The sequence below is a fragment of the Megachile rotundata genome, chromosome 8, assembly GCF_050947335.1.
Source record: "Megachile rotundata isolate GNS110a chromosome 8, iyMegRotu1, whole genome shotgun sequence".
NCBI classification, from domain to species: domain Eukaryota; kingdom Metazoa; phylum Arthropoda; class Insecta; order Hymenoptera; family Megachilidae; genus Megachile; species Megachile rotundata.
The window spans coordinates 7,535,033-7,555,814 of NC_134990.1; the positions used below are offsets into that span (position 1 = coordinate 7,535,033).

Genomic DNA, 20,782 nt, shown 5'->3' on the forward strand with positions numbered 1-20,782 from the left:
CTTGCATACAAAGGATCCTGATCGTTGAAGGGATGATCGTTGCCGGTGAAAAAGAGCTATCGAAAATACCCACTCGATAGCTGACATGAAACACTTTTCAGGATCGTGCCCTTTAACTTTTCGCTTTTATATATTTGAGATTTCGAATCAAATATTTAGAATCAAAGCTTGAAATCGGATAAAAATATCCATGTACGTATTTCATCAACTTTCGTTGTACAAAATGACTATTAATTATTAGTTAAAGTAGAAGGAGTCATCGCATTATAGCGAGTATTTTTCATTGTTAGTTATATTTGGTTGTGGAACTAGTTGTAGCAGTAGAGTCCTTCATTTGCGGTTTTCACTCTTGAGTTATCAAGTTCATAGCAAAATAAAAATACGTACCAAGTACCACGTATCAGATTTCGGGTTTCAAATATCAAGTTTCAGGCATCGAGTTTCAGGTATCAAGCTTCAGGTATCAAATTTCAGATATTAGGTTACCTGTATCAGATTGCAGGTATTAGATTTCATATTTCACGGATCAGGTATCAGGTTTCGGGTTTAACGTATCAGGTATCAAGTTTCAAGTACTAGGTTACATGTATCAGATTGCAGGTATTAGATTTCATGTTTCAGGGATCGAGTGTCAGGTTTCAGGTTTTAGGTATCAGGTATCAAGTTTCAAGTATCAAGTTTCAGGTATTAGGTTACATGTATCAGATTGCAGGTATTAGATTTCAGGTTTCAGGGATCAAGTATCAGGTTTCAGATATCAAATTTCAAGGATCAAGTTTCAAGGATCAAGTTTCAAGTATCAAGTTTCAAGTATCAAGTTTCAAGTACCAAGTTCCAAGCATCAAGTTTCAAGCATCAAGTAACAAGTCTCATCGTTCGAAGTGAAATTCATTTCTTAGATACAGTCCACTTATCACTCGTTGGGAATCTAATGATTCGCGTCGTTTAATCGTCACTTAATATTGCTGACGCTGCGACGCAAATACACTTAGTTCTTAACCCCTTGCCTTATGATTTATCAGGTCCGTCAGTCGGAACTAACTGATCACAGCTACAATATTAAAACAGAGAAGAAAAGTTGAAGTGTTATGTCAATTTTGTATTCGGCAATCCTTGACGGTGCAAATTATAATTGGACTTAAACTCCAAATTGAAGCGTATTCAAAATTTGAGTAAGATTTGTCACGTTTGAAGCGTGCGTATGTGGGTTGAGTGCGTCATTTGCAACTTGGGTGCGTCATTTGTAATTTGAGTGTGTTCTATGTAGCTTGAGTGTGTCATATGTAGCTTGAGTGTGTCGTATGTAGCTTGAGTGCGTCATTTGTAGTTCGAGTGCGTCATATGTAACTTGAGTACGTCATCTAAAGCTTGAGTGCGTCAATCGTAACTTAAGTGTGTCATATGTAGCTGGAGTGTGTCCTATGTAGCTTGAGTGTGTCTTATGTAGCTTGACTGTGTCATATGTAGCTTGAGTGCGTCACATGTAGCTTGAGTGTGTCATATGTAGCTTGAGTGTGTCCTATGTAGCTTGAGTGTGTCATATGTAGCTTGAGTGCGTCATTTGCAGTTTGTGTGCGTCATATGTAGCTTGAGTGCGTCATTTGCAGTTTGAGTGCGTCATATGTAACTTGAGTACGTCATCTAAAGCTTGAGTGCGTCAATCGTAACTTAAGTGTGTCATATGTAGCTTGAGTGCGTCATATGTAGCTTGAGTGTGTCATATGTAGCTTGAGTGTGTCCTATGTAGCTTGAGTGTGTCCTATGTAGCTTGAGTGTGTCATATGTAGCTTGAGTGCGTCATTTGCAGCTTGTGTGCGTCATTCGTAATTTGAATGCGTCATATGTAGCTTGAGTGCGTCATTTGCAGTTTGAGTGCGTCATATGTAACTTGAGTACGTCATCTAAAGCTTGAGTGCGTCAATCGTAACTTAAGTGTGTCATATGTAGCTTAAGTGTGGCTTTTGCAGTTTGTGTGCGTCATTTGTAATTTGAGTACGTCATATGTATCTTTAGTACATCATTTGTAGTTAAAGTGCATCATGTGCGATTCAAGTGCAAACACACTCCACAGATATTCACTCATCGACAATCCTGACCATCGCATCGTTCAATCACCGTTACTACATATAACACTAATTCTTAATGCCTCATACGAAACAACGAGCCGATCAGTACAGGAAACGCGGTGGAGATTCGTGGATTGCGGAAGGGAAATCGAGTTCGCTGTGTGCGAAGTAAGCGCTTTAGGAAGTGGCCGTCGTTGTACCACGCTGGACCGGACATGCACTCGATGTCGGTGCATCTATTGCAGCCCTGTTCGAGCACGACGAACGTGCGAACATTCGTGTCAAAACGACACCCATCCACCCCCTCGAACGGTCGAGTACGTGCTTACAACGGGTCACCGGGAAATTATCGATAATTACTGGTAATCGAACTGATGAAACGTCCATCGCAGATGGTATCGCTATCGTCGATCATATTGGAATAGCCTTATCTGTTTTTAATCATTCTGACGGCTGTCCAGCTGGGCTTTCGATACGCTATTTATTTAACGTGTACCATTTTCACCTTTTGCAGTCGATATACTTTTTCAGTGCATTCGTGCGGTCCTCTACAGGTCCACTCAAAAGAAGTGCGCGTTCACAGCTTTGATATCAAAATTGTTGATACTGCGATATGTGGAAGATCACTTCTTTAGTTTCGGGTTAAATTTAGGGTTATAACAAATAAAGTTTGAAAATCTAAAAATTGCCACCACATGTTTGATGTAAAAATGAGACAGTAGCATGTTTGAGCCCCGTCATTTCCTCAATCAGCACAATCGTAGAATCTAAATCAATCGTGAATTCCTTTCATCAAACTCGCGGCAATTTATTTGAGAATTAAATCTGCGATCCACTTCCCTCTGAACGCTTCCAACGCGTTTCTTAATTCAAGCTGTTAGCGGACAATATAGCTAATTCTCGGCCTGCACTCTTTTCACCGTCTTCAATAACTTGAACAAACTTCATCCACGAAACAGAATCGAGCGGAATCCCCGTTCGCTGACGCAGACTGGGTTCATTAGGAATTTAAACCGACTTCCCTCTTGGCTGTGCCGAAAATTAGCCCGTTTCCTTCAACTTAAAACTGCTGCCTCGTGAAATTGCACTCGAGACGAAGCTAATCGGATTGCCGCACGAGCGGTTCACGCAGTCTCGCGATATTTCATCGATTTATCGGAAAGCTTTCAGCTACTCGACGGCAATTAGCGAAATTCAAAGAGGGTGTTTCTTTGCGTGAAATCTGGATGACGAGGTTTCCGCGATCGGACTCGAGGTGACGAGCGGCGGAACTTCGATGAACCGAAGGCTGGTTTAACTCGTTTCATCGAGTATCATCGTCTGGGGAATCGCGAGAACGTTATTGCCTATAATCGACACCAAATCGACGTCCAGATCGATCTTCGATATGCTCGTAGCGCTTTGAACGACGTTCGTCGATTGCGTGAATCGGGAGCGGATTCAATTTTGAAATCGTACAAAAATATGTATACATATGTGCATATACATATGTGTACACAAATGTGCATATATATATGTGTATATAAATGTGTATATACATATGTGTATATACATATGTGCACATACATATGTGAGTATACATACGTATTTATACATATGTGTATATACATATGTGCATATATATATGTGAGTATACATACGTATTTATACGTATGTGTATATACATATGTGCATATACATATGTGAGTATACATACGTATTTATACATATGTGTATATACATATGTGCATATACATATGTGAGTATACATAGGTATTTATACATATGTGTATATACATACGTATTTATACATATGTATATATACATATGTGCATATACATATGTGAGTATACATACGTATTTATACATATGTGTATATACATATGTGCACGTACATATCTGTATATACATATGTGCATATACATATGTGCACGTACATATCTGTATATACATATGTGCATATACATATGTGTGTATACATATGTATTTATGCATATGTGTATATACATATGTGCACATACATATCTGTATATACATATGCGTTTATACATATGTGTATATATGTATGTTTCAAATTTTATGACATAAAACTGGCACAAAATAATACAAATGATATACAAAATCAATGATACACCAGCTTGAAATCGGACAAAAATATGTACCGTTTCATTGATTCTGTTAATATAAAATGACTGCTAGTTAATTAAAGTAAGTAATGAATAATATATAAAATGTAGAAGATCTGACAAAATTTAATGACATAAAAGTAACAGCTAATGACACATGTAATATTTCATTTTAAAGCTTGAAGTTCAACGAAAATGACTGCAAATAGATTTCATAGAGATTCCACTACAAAATGGCGGAGGAGTACATAAATGTGATGGGACTACTTCTATCATGTATAAGAAGTAATTGCAATAGAAACTGATTTTCAAATTAAAAATGATGACATAAAAGTATCACCAAATAGCACTTATGGTACATCGAATTAAAGCTTGAAATGTGACAAAAGTACCTATATACGTGTTTCGTTAATTCACTTAATACAAATTGACTAGTAGCTAATTAAAGTAAATAATGACCAACAGTGAAATGTATATATCATTGTACTTTTTATATCTACAAGTAAAATCTGCATCAACAATTTCATGACATAAAAGTATACCAAAATGGCACTTGTGATACACCAAATTAAAGCTTGAAGTTTAATAAAAACGTCTATATAAATGTTTTATCAATATTCGTAACAAAAAATGGCGTGGAGATTGAGTGTCACTCACTCGTGTATCAAATAATCAACTAAAACAGAAAGTGATATTCAAACTAAATATGATGTCATAAAAATGTAGTACAATGGCACTTGTGATACGTCAAATTAAAGCTTGAAGACTAATAAAAACACATATATAAATATTCTCCCCACATCCACAACAAAAAATTAAATAAAAACTAAAATTAATGATTGAGTGCTAACTGATGTATCAAATAATCAGCAAAAACAGAAACTGATTTTCAAAATAAATATGATGACATAAAAGTATTACGAAATGGCACTTATGATACACGAAATTAAAGCTTGAAGTCCAACAAAAACGCCTGTATAAACATTCTACCAACTTCCACCACAAAAAACTGAAATAAAACTAAAATGAACAATTGTGTGCTTACATATCAAAACATGATAAATGATTATCCAGTTACCTCCTATCGTACCACACACAACTATCCGATCGTCATAATGCGTTTTCGAATCGAAAGGGTTAAATGAATCTACTGGAGCGTAGGAGTGTTGCAATTTATGGGACACCCGATAATGCGGTGCGCTGCAGATGCTGCGAGAGGGATTATCTGGATAAAGGGATACGCTCGATGAGTCCGTATTGCCGTTCTGGACTTTACGTAAGCATCGTCACTATTTGCCTATATCGTGTAATTCTGCTTAGAATTGATGAGTTTATTATGCTACTCTCTAATATGCTCACATTTCGATATCTATAGTTCTATTTATAGATCAATAAAAATACTCTTAAAATACTTTTTAGAGTCAATATTCCTGTGCAACTGTATCAGGGTGTCTCATAATTAGTGTAGGTTTCTGAAATGGGGAGTAGCTGACGTCATTCTGAATAAGAAAGTAGCAATTCCACAAGTTTTCAATTATTTAAGTTTCCAATTCCATAAGTCACCAATTTCATGAGTCCCAATTTCCATAAAGTGTAAGTTTTTCAAGGTTCAATTTCCATAAGACCCCAAGTTCTCAAGTTTTTAATTCCATAAGTCCCTAATTCCATAAGTTCCCAATTCCATAAGTTCCTAATTCCATAAGTCTCCAATTCCATAAGTCTCCAATTCCACAATTACCCAATTCCACAAGTCCCCAATTCCACAAGTCCCCAATTCCACAATTACCCAATTCCACAATTACCCAACTCCACAAGTCCTCAATTCCACAAGTCCCTAATTCCACAAGTCTCCAATTCGACAAACCCCCCATTCCACAATTACCCAATTCCACAAGTCCCCAATTCCACTATTCCCCAATTCCACAATTCCCCAATTCCACAAGTCCCTAATTCCACAAGACCCCAATTCGACAAACCCCCAATTCCACAATTACCCAATTCCACAAGTCCCCAATTCCACAAGTCCCCAATTCCACAAGTCCCCAATTCCACAAGTCCCCAATTCCACAAGTCCCTAATTCCACAATTACCCAATTCCACAAGTCCCCAATTCCACAATTACCCAATTCCACAAGTCCCCAATTCCACAATTACCCAATTCCACAATTACCCAATTCCACAAGTCCCTAATTCCACAATTACCCAATTCCACAAGTCCCCAGTTCCACAATTACCCAATTCCACAAGTGCCCAATTCCACAAGTCCCCAATTCCACAATTACCAAATTCCACAATTACCCAATTCCACAAGTTCCCAATTCCACAATTACCCAATTCCACAAGTCCCCAATTCCACAATTACCCAATTCCACAATTACCCAATTCCACAAGTCCCTAATTCCACAATTACCCAATTCCACAAGTCCCCAGTTCCACAATTACCCAATTCCACAAGTCCCCAATTCCACAAGTCCCCAATTCCACAATTACCAAATTCCACAATTACCCAATTCTACAATTACCCAATTCCACAATTACCCAATTCCACAAGTCCCCAATTCCACAAGTCCCCAATTCCACAAGTCCCTAATTCCACAATTACCCAATTCCACAAGTCCCCAATTCCACAATTACCCAATTCCAAAATTACCCAATTGCACAAGTCCCCAATTCCACGAGTCCCTAATTCCACAAGTCTCCAATTCCACAATTACCCAATTCCACAAGTCCTCAATTCCATAAGTCCCCAATTCCACGAGTCCTCAATTCCACAAGTCTCCAATTCCACAATTGCCCAGTTCCACAAGTCCACAATTCCATAAGATCCCGATTTCACAAGTCCCCAATTCCACAATTACCCCACTTCAAAATCGACACATCAATTTCGGGATTTCGTTAATTCTTTCTGTTCCAATAAATCCGGGGGTTTGTCTTCTTTAATTCGTGAAAGGGCCGCGATCAAAGGGGCAATCTCGCGAGCCGTGCGAGCCAGAAAACCGTAAAACGAATTCCATCAGTTTCGAAGCGACTTCCTTCGCTTCCTCCTCTCCCGACACGAGTTCCCGGGCTGGTTTCCGGCAACGATCAACGCGAAACACCGCTTGTAAAGGGGGTTAACAAGCGCACGAGTCAAATAAGAGAGGAAAGGTCCAACGACCGAGCCTGATGCGGACAGAATCGACAAGGCACTAGCTCAGGCTGTTTTTCACCATGTGCAATGCAAACTACCCGTCTAAACGCCAGTCCTTTTTTCCACCCTTTGAATTCGTCCGCGAAACAGAGCCCTTATTGTTCCACGCCAAAACCAACCGCCGTCACTGTACTTTGTTCAACGACACGACATTATCGATTCTTTCGTATATTCTTTATTAAATCCTACAGAATTTTCTTTTTGATCATTACACTGATATTCGTGCCGCACACATGTGCTCCTTTTACACACCTGCTTTTTTTAAAGGGAATTTTGACACAATTTTTATTGCAACATCTTGTTTGGTTCAAATAACAAAAGGTTATTAAATTACAATCTGAACCGGTATTTTAACAAAACACTATTTGCAGGGTCTCTCACAACTGGGGTTGGTCCCTGAAATGGGGGACGGTTTAAGTGATTCTGAATCAGATTTCTCTTTGCAAAAATGTAGTTTGAAGCTCCGTTTTGAATTTTGGAAATTTTGTGAGAGATAGGGAATTTGAAGCTTGAGAAATTGGGGACGTATGGAAGTGGAGACCTGAGAAATTGGGACTTGGGAAATTTTGGAACATGGGGAATTTGAAACTTGCGAAATAGGGGACTTGTGGAATTTGGAACTTATGGAATTGTGGACTTGTGGAATTTATTACTTGTGGAATTGGGTAATTTTGGAATTTGGGACTTGTGGAATTTGAGACTAGTGGAATTGGATAATTTTGGAATTTGGGACTTGTGGAATTTGAGACTTGTGGAATTGGGGACTTGTGGAATTGGGTAATTTTGGAATTTGGGACTTGTGGAATTTGAGACTTGTGGAATTGGGGACTTGTGGAATTGGGTAATTTTGGAATTTGGGACTTGTGGAATTGGGAACTTGTGGAATTTGAGACTTGTGGAATTGGGGACTTGTGGAATTGGGTAATTTTGGAATTTGGGACTTTTGGAGTTGGGGACTTGTGGAATTTGAGACTTGTGGAATTGGGGACTTGTGGAATTGGGTAATTTTGGAATTTGGGACTTTTGGAGTTGGGGACTTGTGGAATTTGAGACTTGTGGAATTGGGGACTTTTGGAATTGGGTAATTTTGGAATTTGGGACTTTTGGAGTTGGGGACTTGTGGAATTTGAGACTTGTGGAATTGGGGACTTGTGGAATTGGGTAATTTTGGAATTTGGGACTTTTGGAGTTGGGGACTTGTGGAATTTGAGACTTGTGGAATTGAGGACTTTTGGAATTGGGTAATTTTGGAATTTGGGACTTTTGGAGTTGGGGACTTGTGGAATTTGAGACTTGTGAAATTGGGGACTTGTGGAATTGCCTAATTTTGGAATTTGGGACTTGTGGAATTTGAGACTTGTGGAATTCGGGACTTGTGGAATTGGGGACTTGTGGAATTGGGTAATTTTGGAATTTGGGACTTGTGGAATTTGAGACTTGCGGAATTGGGGACTTGTGGAATTGGGGACTTGTGGAATTGGGGACTTGTGGAATTGGGGACTTATGGGATTGGGAACTTGAAAACTTGGAAACTGGGACACTTGAAAACTTGAAAACTTGAAAACCTGAGAAATTAAAAGCTTGAAAAATTGAGAAACTGAAAAATGAAAAACTTGAAAGATTAGAAAATTGAAAAATTGAGGAATTGAAAACTAACAGTTAGAAAAATCAAAATACCTAATAATTGAATTCCACCTTACACCAAAATAATTCCAAAGCTTCAGCAAACTAAAATTTTCTCCGAACTACCAACATCTAGAAATTCTACAAAGCATAGTAGAACAAGAAGCCCGAATTCAATAATTTTTCTCCGAGAAACCATCTTCTTCTCTCGAAACGTCAGTTTTCGTCCACATTCATCGCGGACCAACATTGCCACACAGCAGAGTGCCACGAATTTCGGATACAATATCGAGCAAAGCACTCCGACTGTCCTTTGTTCGCCCTCATAAAACACCGTCACCGGCAAAAAAAGGAAACAGCTGAGGTGAACTGTCGTTGACAAGGATATATTCGTATTATTGTTCGACAACCAGCGGCTATTCCTGAAGGAAAACTATGTCTCAGTCTGGACGAGTTCCCGGTGTGCCCTGTTTCATTCTACAAAGAGACTTCCGGTGATTGATGGCTGAAGGGTGTTTGCACGAACGTGGCAGAGAATTGGGGCTTGGAAATTTTCTCGGGAACTGTGAAAATGGGACTGTGTATTGGGAATAAAGTGTAAGAGGGAACCGTACAATACTACCTTCTTGAATTATCGATTAGCCTTTCATGTACTTACTTTATATCATGAATTCGATTAACCTTCTTATTGTTTGGCTAAGCTCATTGTGAACGGACGATGGAGGACTGAATTGTTTGATTCGGATTTAGTGCTTTTGTGGGTATTTTTTTATTTGGGTAATAGTAATAATGTTGGTTATTATTTGGTTATTGTTGGTTATTATTGGTTGTCATCGGTTATTATTGGTTAGCACTGGTTAATATTGGTTATGACAATATCATTGGTTGCTACTAGTTGTGGTTTAGGTTGGAGGTAAGTTGCAGGATGATTTGATGAGTAGTATGAGTCGATGTGCGGTCAGACAAAATTGATGAAGGACGGTGGAGATTATTTATTTTTGGAGCTTTTCATGAGGGGTGACAGGTATTCGATGCTTCGAATTTTCAAATTTGAAAAAAAAAAGGAAATTTTTAAATCCTTCAACCGATGATAACCAATAAGCAGTAATAACCAATAGTAACCAACAATAACCAAGTCCACAATTCCACAATTACCCAACTCCACAAGTCCCCAATTCCACAATTACCTAATTCCACAAGTCCCCATTTCCATAAGTCCCCAATTCCACACATCCCCAATTCCACAATTACTCAATTCCACAAATACCTAATTCCACAAGTCCCCATTTCCATAAGTCCCCAATTCCGCCAGTCCCCAATTCCACACATCCCCAATTCCACAATTACCTAATTCCACAAGTCCCCATTTCCATAAGCCCCCAATTCCGCCAGTCCCCAATTCCACACATCCCCAATTCCACAATTACTTAATTCCACACATCCCCAATTCCACAATTACCCAATTCCATAAGTCTCCAATTCCACGAGTCCCCAATTCCATAAGTCCCCAATTCCGCCAGTCCCCAATTCCACAATTACCCAATTCCATGAGTCACCAATTCCACGAGTCCCCAATTCCACAAGTCCTCAATTCCATAAGTCCCCAATTCCACAAGTCCCCAATTCCATAAGTCCCCAATTCCACAAGTCCCCAATTTCATAATTCTCCAATTCTATAAGTCCCCAATTACACAAGTCCCAAATTCCACAAGTCTCCAATTCCATAAGTCCCCAATTCCACAATTACCCAATTCCACAAATTCCCAATTCCATAAGTCCCCAGTTCCAAAATTATCCAATTCCACAAGTCCCCAATTCCACAGTTCCCTATTTCTCAAGTTTCGAATTCCTTATTTCTCATAAAAATCTAAAAATTCAATTTTCTAATTTTTCAAGTTTTCAAGTTTCCAAGTTTTCAATTTTCCAATTTTTCAATTCTTTAATTCCTCAAGTCTTCAATTCTTCTATTCTCCAATTCTCCAATTCTTCAATTCTTCAATTTTACAATTCTTCAATTATTCAATTCTTTAATTTTTCAGAACTCTTCAATTTTTTAGTTTTGCAATTCTTTAATGATTCAATTATTCAATTTTTCGAATTTTTTCAATCTTTCCAATTTTCGAGTTCTCTAGTTACCTATACTTACAGTTTTCTGTTTGTATAGTTGCCTAGTTTTATATCTGCCTATACTTATAGTTTTATAGTTATCTAGCTTTCTGATTTTCTTAAAATTATTTAGAGGCATGGATTGAATAATATTTGAAAGTTACACATAGAAAAGTTTTGTAGAATTTGAAAGAGGAAAGGAAAATAATGTTTTATATAACATTAGTCTAATTTCCAATCGAACACGGATTCGAATTTAAAAATACAGAGGTCAGAAAGTTGAAATACTATAAGGAAAGCGCAAACCAGTCTCTCTGTTCCTCTGTTTTTCGATCAATTACTTCTTCGGAAACTTTTAGCCTCGGACTTACAACGTGAAATTTAATGCTCGTGACACCATTTGTTCGACAAGCTCCGAAAGAAGTTCGTATTTCTGTTTTCATACCACTTACTTTTCGAAAACTTCGTCCAATCGCAATCAGAATTCATTAGTTTGTTGAATGAGCTGCTTGACCTACCTGTAACAAAAAGAAAGACGGAATTGTTAGTTAAACTCCATATTTTTATATTATTGTGTATTAAAATTGTGCAATTATAAATTTTCTAAACCACTGTAACATTTTTATTAAACAAATATATTGACAGTTTATTTAACAATATATTTGTGGTAAAGATATGTTGACAATATGTTAAACAATATACTTTATTTAAATATAAAGTAAATGTATTGTTATTATTATAATATAATAATTAAAATAAAAGTATTGTTATTATTATAATATAATAATATTGTTATTAGTAAATGTATTGTTATTATCATAATATAATAATAACAATAAATATAATAATATTATAATATTATAATATAATAATAACAATAAATATATTGAAATTATATTTAATATGTTCATATTTAGTGTATATTCAAGATACATTTATTTATCAAAAAATAATAGGTAACAACATTTTCAATATTTCTTTAATACAACATTTTATGAATCACAAATAAAGTACATAAAATAAATAAAAAATAAAATTATTTCATTATGAGCAAGAATATAATATTGCCCCATATATCTCTTATATCAAGAAAGCTTGAAGATGACGCGATGTAAATGCGCAACACCGATAATCTGAAGGAGCCCTTCAGATTCTTGAGGAAGTTTGTTAGGAGCTGTATCAAGTCAAAAGTATTTCAAAGTTCCTCTTACGGTCGATGTACATGGTACCAAGTCTGGAACGACTCTGCCTGTGATACAAACTTCGTGGTTCTATATATTCACCTTCCCCCTCCCTTCCCTCTACGCTCCGCCCCTTTACGCCACTCCTCCGAACGTTGCCACAGCTGCTGTCATTCTGTATAATTAAAAACAATGGAACAAAGGAACTGGTTGGTTCCATTTCTGATTTTCTATATATTTTAGAGTTTGTACAAATTATGTATTAAAATTTGGAAGTGAAGTGTGTAGTTTGGTTTAATTTAATTTGAGTTTGTTTAGGTTAAACTTTGTTTAAGTTTAAGTTTGATTTGTTTAGTTTGATTTAGTTTAATTTTGTTTAATTTTGTTTAATTTTGTTTAATTTTGTTTAATTTTGTTTAATTTTGTTTAATTTTGTTTAATTTAGTTTAATTTAGTTTAATTTAGTTTAACTTAGTTTGTTTTTATTTAATTTAGTTTAATTTTATTTAATTTTGTTTAATTTTGTTTAATTTAGTTTAATTTTATTTAATTTTGTTTAATTTTGTTTAATTTTGTTTGATTTTGTTTAATTTTGTTTAATTTCGTTTAATTTTGCTAAACTTTGTTTAATTTAGTCTAATTTAGTTTAATTCGGTTTCATCTAATTTAATCTAATTTAATTTAGCTTAATTGAATTCGATTCGATTTGTTCTAAGGTAGTTTAATTTATCTGAACCTTATTTAGTTTCACTTGTTTCTAACCGAGTTTAATTTAGTTCACTTAAATTAAATTTAATTAATCTTGAACTTCAATTTCCAACTATGTAATTGAAAAAAGTATATAGATACAATATGACTACCAATTTTTATTTTATAATTATTATTGAGTCTAATACATAATTTTGCATCATTTTTATTATCCACTCTGATGTACATTCTCAAATTCTTTTTTTACCAACCTTCCATTTATTATCATATAATTTCATATAATTTTTATCCACTCTTATTTATAACTATCCATAATTACACTCCCATTGTTCAATTTTAAAAAATATGCAATTTTACATTCAATTATTCACTCTAATAAATTATTTAGTTGCATATACAAATGTCCTCTGTTACCCTCAATTATCCAACACACCCTCTCAGATCCATCCAGCGAACCCAAAAGCAACATAATTCAACAATTTCACCCAGCAAATTGTCCCCACCTGCGCGTTACCAACAATCTCGACAGAGTCATCGCAAATTACCAGCTTCGTACATCGCCGCGAGATCAACGTGGCAATTTGACGAGCGTTTTCGAAATTTACCATAAGCTACAGGTTAACAGTTTATCCTCGGAGATGCACGCACATCATTCGCAGAGACGTTTGCTGACGTACACGAACGTCCTGTGTTCGTGTGTACATACGTACGACGGAAGACAAACGCCAACACGTCGGCGATACATTCACGTGCTTTCCGCCAAATTTATGGAGAGTGTACCAGAGATAGTGAACACTATGCTCTCCCAATAGTTGCTCTAACGATGCTACATGCTGAAGGGAAAACGATCTTCCGACGAAATTTGCTTACCCCTGCAACCGGACACTCTGAAAATTTCCGATGCACTCGACTCGATTACCTCGGTAATGATTTCACTTTTGCAGAATTTATTTACATTAACGATGGGAGGTTTCAGATTTTCGGATCGTTTGTGGTATGGACGTTTTATTTTTAGGAAGAAACTGGGTGGAGTATATTAATTTATGAATGGATAATGAGACATGTATGTAGGTACACATGTGTGAACAAACAATGATGGATTTTAATAAAAAAATTGTGAAAGAAGGTATATAAGTATATATCAAACTATGTACGATATATTAGTTTATACATAATGATACATATATGTAGGGACACATATGTGAACAAGCACTCATTAATTTTGATAAAAAAATTGGTAAAGGAAGATTTATAGGTGGATAATAATTATATGTATGCACACACATAATATATCATACATCATACACATATCATATATCACATATCACATATCACATATCACATTACACATATCACATTACACATATCACATTACACATATCACATTACACATATCACATTACACATATCACATTACACATATCACATTACACATATCACATTACACATATCACATTACACATATCACATTACACATATCACATTACACATATCACATTACACATATCACATTACACATATCACATTACACATATCACATTACACATATCACATTACACATATCACATTACACATATCACATTACACATATCACATTACACATATCACATTACACATATCACATTACACATATCACATTACACATATCACATTACACATATCACATTACACATAACACATATCATCATACATCATCATATATAATTTGTTCATTCTTTCAGTAAAACCTATTGCACATAAAAATTTTCAATCAGAATTGATAAATTAATTTTGATAAAAATATGTATGAGAAAAGATACATAACTGAATAACAACATATGTGTAAATATACACATATGATATTTTGATCGGTTCAGTAAATTTTATTGTACCCAAAAATATTCAGCTATGATTAATAAATGAATTGTAACAGAAAAATACGTAACTAGAGGTACATAAATGTATAACAAAAAAAGGAATATATTTTGAAATATGTGCTCGGGGAAGTTGGTACTTAGTAACTACTAATTTGCAATTTAATTATCGAGGGTGGGTTGCAAAGTAAATTTCGAGAGCTGGTAACAGGTTGCAATTTGAATTTCGAAAATGGTGACATGTAAATTTCTGGTTGATAATTTGCAAGTGAAGTTTGAAGTGCACGTGGAACGTGACTAGTTAATTTACAATTTCAGTAATTAAAAATAATAAATATATTAATATTGTGTATCTATGGTAAACATATGTAATAAATAATGAATTATTTGCATAAATAATGTTGAAATAAAATTGGAGATGTGAGGAAAGGAAAGTAGGTGTTCTGTCTGACCACATACGGTTTATACTACTTACTATTATATCTCGTTATTTTACCCTCATTTATTACACATTTCACATGCAGTGATTTTATAAAATTTTGTGCGTGAAATATAATTTTTTCTGAATTTTATTAATACTAAATAAAAAGAAATAACACATTGGTTAAGAAACCATCAATAAGACATTAAAAATAAAAATATCTTTAAAATAAGATATTTTATGAAATTACTCCTTCAATGTAAATTATTCCAAGAATTATTCTGAAATAATGAATATTAAGTTTCACAATTTTCCCACGAGCTGCTTTAAAGACCTCTTCAATTATTCTTATTAATATATGAAGTACTATTTTAAATACCATCTTTAAATATTAATTCAATTTCAAGTTCCTCTCATATTTAAGTGTTTACCCCAGAGAAATATTTGTTCTGTTAATAAAATGCATCAACAAAATTTTTAACTGAATCGTGTAATTCATTAAAATTCATGAATCTACACATACTTCAAGTAAAAATGCTCAAATTGTTTTTGCAACAAAAAAAATACTCAAATTTTTTTGTTATTATTATTTTCCCAAAATTGATAAACACGTAAAGAACATAATTTGAATTAATCCTCAAAATTAATAGTTTTATCACGAAATTTATTCCGGCGTTTATTATCAATTTCCCAAAGCCACCTCGCGCTCTAAATCACGAACCACTCTAATAGCACTCTCCACAAACGATCAATTAAATGTACCCGAAAGTTATTTGCAAGTTAAGTAGCTAGTTTACGGTATTCCAATAACCATCATCTCGAACAAGTATCGTAGAGATATTCCAATTCAATCTGGAGATCATACTCACCTGGATGTATTGTATTAATCTTGAAAGCCTATCATAGCAACCGACTCTAATGCCTACTCATGATTACTATGCTTCTGATTATGTGTACCGCTACATACGACGCTTCCGTTTCCATATGTGTGTTTCGTAGCTTCTGCTTTATCCCTTGCTGTTGCACGGATATTGTGAAACAACGTTTACTGATAATTTCAAACCGTAGATTAATCCTTCTCCAAAATGATCATGTATTAACTAATATGGAGTTTCAATAATTTACATATTTGACATGTGTGTATTACATGTTTAACATATGTGACATTTCATTCGTTCATTACATGAATTTTGAATTTGGAAAATTTTATTAGGTGATTGAATACATGTATAACATATGTGAGAGATGTACGTGTATGTACATGTGAATGATTTATATGCACGTGTGAGTGAATTATGCACATGTGAGGGTCATCAAGTTTGAATAAAATTAAGCTTTTAATAATTGTATGTATGTGTTAGACTGGTTATATACATATATTATTTAAAGGAGTATACACATATGAACACATATGAACACATATGAACACATGTACACATATGTACATACATGTACACATATGTATGTGTATATCATCATATGTGTACATAAACAAATTTTAGTAAAATCCAGCTTGTTTATTTACTTAAATATAAAAAACTCATACAATAAAATAAACACATGTGTTATTTACATGTGTGATTCACTTATATATATGAACATCCATATTCATTTACACATATGAATACATATTATACCTCCATACATTATCAATGAATTTAAATGAAGTCCAGCTTGTTTATTTAAATAATGAGTTGCTATACATACACATATGTATATTGGTATACACATATGTACATATGAAGCTAACTGATGAACTTCAATAAAACTTGATATAACCTAACCTAATCCACTTAATATTTTTTATACTTCATAATGTCCTTATGTACACATAATTCAAGTAATACACATGTTACATATATGCAGTACGTATATGAAATAGCATATGTGAAGAATTTGGTGTAGTGACATGTTACATAGAGAAAGTGTTAATTTTCTATCAACGTAATCAAAACCCGAAAAAGAGCACAAACCTGAAGAAGAAGAACATGAACCTGAAGAACCTGAAGAACCCGAAGAGGAGGAAACGGAGGAGACAAAATAATGCAACTTCGTCAGTTGCAATAATCGAGGGTACAAATCGACCCTTGTCAAAGTTAATTCGAGGGACGCGGTATTCGGTGAAGTTTCGTCGAGCGAAATTAACGTATCCCGACGTGGTATCATTTCGTGGCCCCGTCCCGTGTAATTTCGTCGCTATGCTTTTACGTCTTTCGAATCCCGACGCCGTAAACATGACCATCTACAGACCGGCAGCACTTCTTTTACGATAGTTGGAGTAATGGCAGACACGGATTTCGCATCTCTACTATTTCCGACAGCAATTTCGTCAATGTTCGATTTAAATTTGCTTCTTTGTTACTCTTTCTTGGATCCTTCTACTTTAGTCTCTGTACTTACTGTGAGGATGGTGGAATTATGCTTTATTTCGCGAAGGAGAAATTTATGCTTCTTACGTGACTTGTCTGAAGTGTTATCTGAAAGATTATCTAATCTAATGTACATAAATGTGTATAAATGAATGTGTGAAACATTATCTGAGGTTAGTGTGATACATTACTTAGGTTAATTATCTGATGTAAATATTATCTTCATCTGTGCAATCTTTCATCTGAATGTATCTGATATTTTCTGAATGTCATCTGAATATGATCTAATATTATCTAAATATAATCTAATATTATCTACATGTCATCTGAATATGATCTAATATTATCTAAATGTTATCTAAATATGATCTAATATTATCTAAATGTCATCTGAATATTATCTAATATTATCTAAATATAATTTAATATTATCTACATGTCATCTGAATATGATCTAATATTATCTAAATGTTATCTGAATATGATGTAATATTATCTAAATGTCATCTGAATATTATCTAATATTATCTAAATGTCATCTAAATATTATCTAATATTATCTAAATGTCATCTAAATATTATCTAATATTATCTAAATGTCATCTGAATATTATCTAATGTTATCTAAATATAATCTAATATTATCTACATATCATCTGAATATGATCTAATATTATCTAAATGTTATCTGAATATGATGTAATATTATCTAAATGTCATCTGAATATTATCTAATATTATCTAAATGTCATCTAAATATTATCTAATATTATCTAAATGTCATCTGAATATTATCTAATGTTATTTAAATATTATCCAATATTATCTAAATGTCATCTGAATATTATCTAATATTATCTAATATTATCTCATTTTATCTAAATATGATCTAATATTATCTAAAGCATAATCTAAACTTTAGATTTTCAGAGAAATCTAGGAACCTTGACTCTACAGACAAAGTCTATGAACCTAGGTCCTATATCCACATGTGAATCCACATATATCCTTCTATATCCTATGTTGAAATCTTGAAATAAGACCTCGACATAGTGATCAAACGTAAATCTCATCAAGCCTAGAACCTAGAAACCTAAAAAGAAATAGAGAAGAACCGAGGCAGACGCTAACAAACTCACATTTTCCCCTACGCTTCCATTCGCGAAAGAAAGGCCAGGTTTCAGGCAAGTTCGCGGCACTCGGTCGTTCAAAAACGCGTGAAACCACCGTGCGCATAATAAACCAGAAGGCGGTTTCCTCGCGAAAAATCTAATGACAGCTCCATCGTCGCTCCGCAATCGCCTAAAAAACTCTGCCGTTCAAAGCCTGCGCACCATGACGATTCGCGACAAAACGAAACAGAGACAAAAAGAAGAAGATGGTGGGTAAAAAAAAAAAAGAAAAGTTTCAACCTGCAGCTTGTAGAAAATGCATGGACCATTCCTCTTCTAAGAGGCTACGCCTGTGAGCTGCAACACTCCGAACTACAAAGCCATCCTCTGGTCGCTTCTCTCGGCCGCCACGTCGCGAGATTCCATTTCGAGGAACTAATGGCTGACGTTGAAAGGGAAAAAGTGGATGCCGGGGGGACGAAAGGGGACGAGCCGAGGGAGAGAGGAGCGGACCACCCTCCTTGCAGTTTTATTACGGTCGCGGACCCACATTAACGCACACCCGGCTATCATTACGCGCGCTTCAGATCTCCACACCACGACATTCGTTCCACGCCGCGGCAACGTCGTAGAAAAGATACAATAAAGCCGACTGTTAAGGGAGGAGGCAGTCTCATTGGTACCGAAGGTCTTATTTCTCTTCGCCGTCTCCTTGTACCGGCGATAATGTGCCCTGACACGTGCAACGAAATTGCGACTCTCATTTCGCTTCACCTCGCAATTGATTTGGTCACTGTACTACGTGCTTATGGTTGGTATCGTGGATTAGGGGTAATGCATCAGTATGTCGGGTAGACACATGTCTACCAAGGCACGAGGTTAGTTTGACAACTTAGACACCTGTACTTCTACCAATTCATCGAACTATTAGTTCACGTGTCTAGCAAGATGACTAGTTCTACCAAGTTACTAGACGTGTCTACTGATGTGATAATTGGTTCTGCCGACTTACCAGACGAGGTTACTAGTCTGTTTGATAGGTTAGACACCTGTACTGCTTCTACGAATTCATCAAACAATGATTAGTTCATGTGTCTACCTATGGGATGACTGATTCTGCTAACTTACTAGATGCGTCTTCTAATGTGGTAACTGGTTCTACCAACTTACCAGACGAGGTTACTAGTCCGTCGAATAGGTTAGACACTTGTACTGCTTCTACCAATTCATCAAACTATTTTTAATTCGTGTGTCGAGCTATAGGATGACTATTGGTGCTACCAACTTACTAGACTACCTACACGTCTGCTAACTTGGCAGATGTCTCTACTAGTTCAATTTGTGGAATAAGGTTACTAGTTAATTTGTCTACTTGTGAGGTGACTTTTCTAAATTTAGTAACATGTCAGATATATGTACTGGTTTGTTTGATAATTTATTAAATGTTTTTGGGATTTGGGAATCTAAGAATTTGGGATCTAGGGATTTGTGGATATAGGGATTTGGAGATCTAGGTATTTGGAAAGATAGAAGTCTAGGGAACCTAGGATTTGGATAAATAATAGAGTGCCTAGGAATTTAAGAACATAGGTATTTGGAAAATTTGGATTTAGAAATCTACCTATGATGCAATCTAGGGATTTGAGGATCTAGGGACTTGGAGATCTAGGGATTTGGAGATCCAGGTATTTGAACAGATAGAAATCTAGGGATTATGTGGGTAACTAGTAGTGCACCTAGGAATTTGAGAACATAGATATTTGAGACCTTGAGATTTAGCAATCTACTCATGAAGAAATCTAGGGATAGCTCTAGAAATTAAAATATCTAAGAATGTGAAGACCTAGCAACCTAGTAACTTCCCAAAAAAATTTAAAAATCTTAAAATTTAGAAACCAGAAAATGTGGAAGCTTGCCAATTTAAAGACTTATGCAATTCCTGAGAAAATATCTAATGAATATTAATTCTACCAAGAAAACATATTTGATTTCCAGAAAATTTTGCCCGGGAAAATTGTATTTTCCGAGGCAAGTTAGTATGTAGGTCA

General features: G+C 35.2%; 1 protein-coding gene across 5 annotated transcripts in view; it reads right to left on the bottom strand.

The window, feature by feature from the left end:
• Nucleotides 1-20,782, bottom strand: part of LOC100876010 (furin-like protease 1) — a 394,431-nt gene that overhangs the window by 154,730 nt on the left and 218,919 nt on the right. The window lies entirely within an intron of this gene.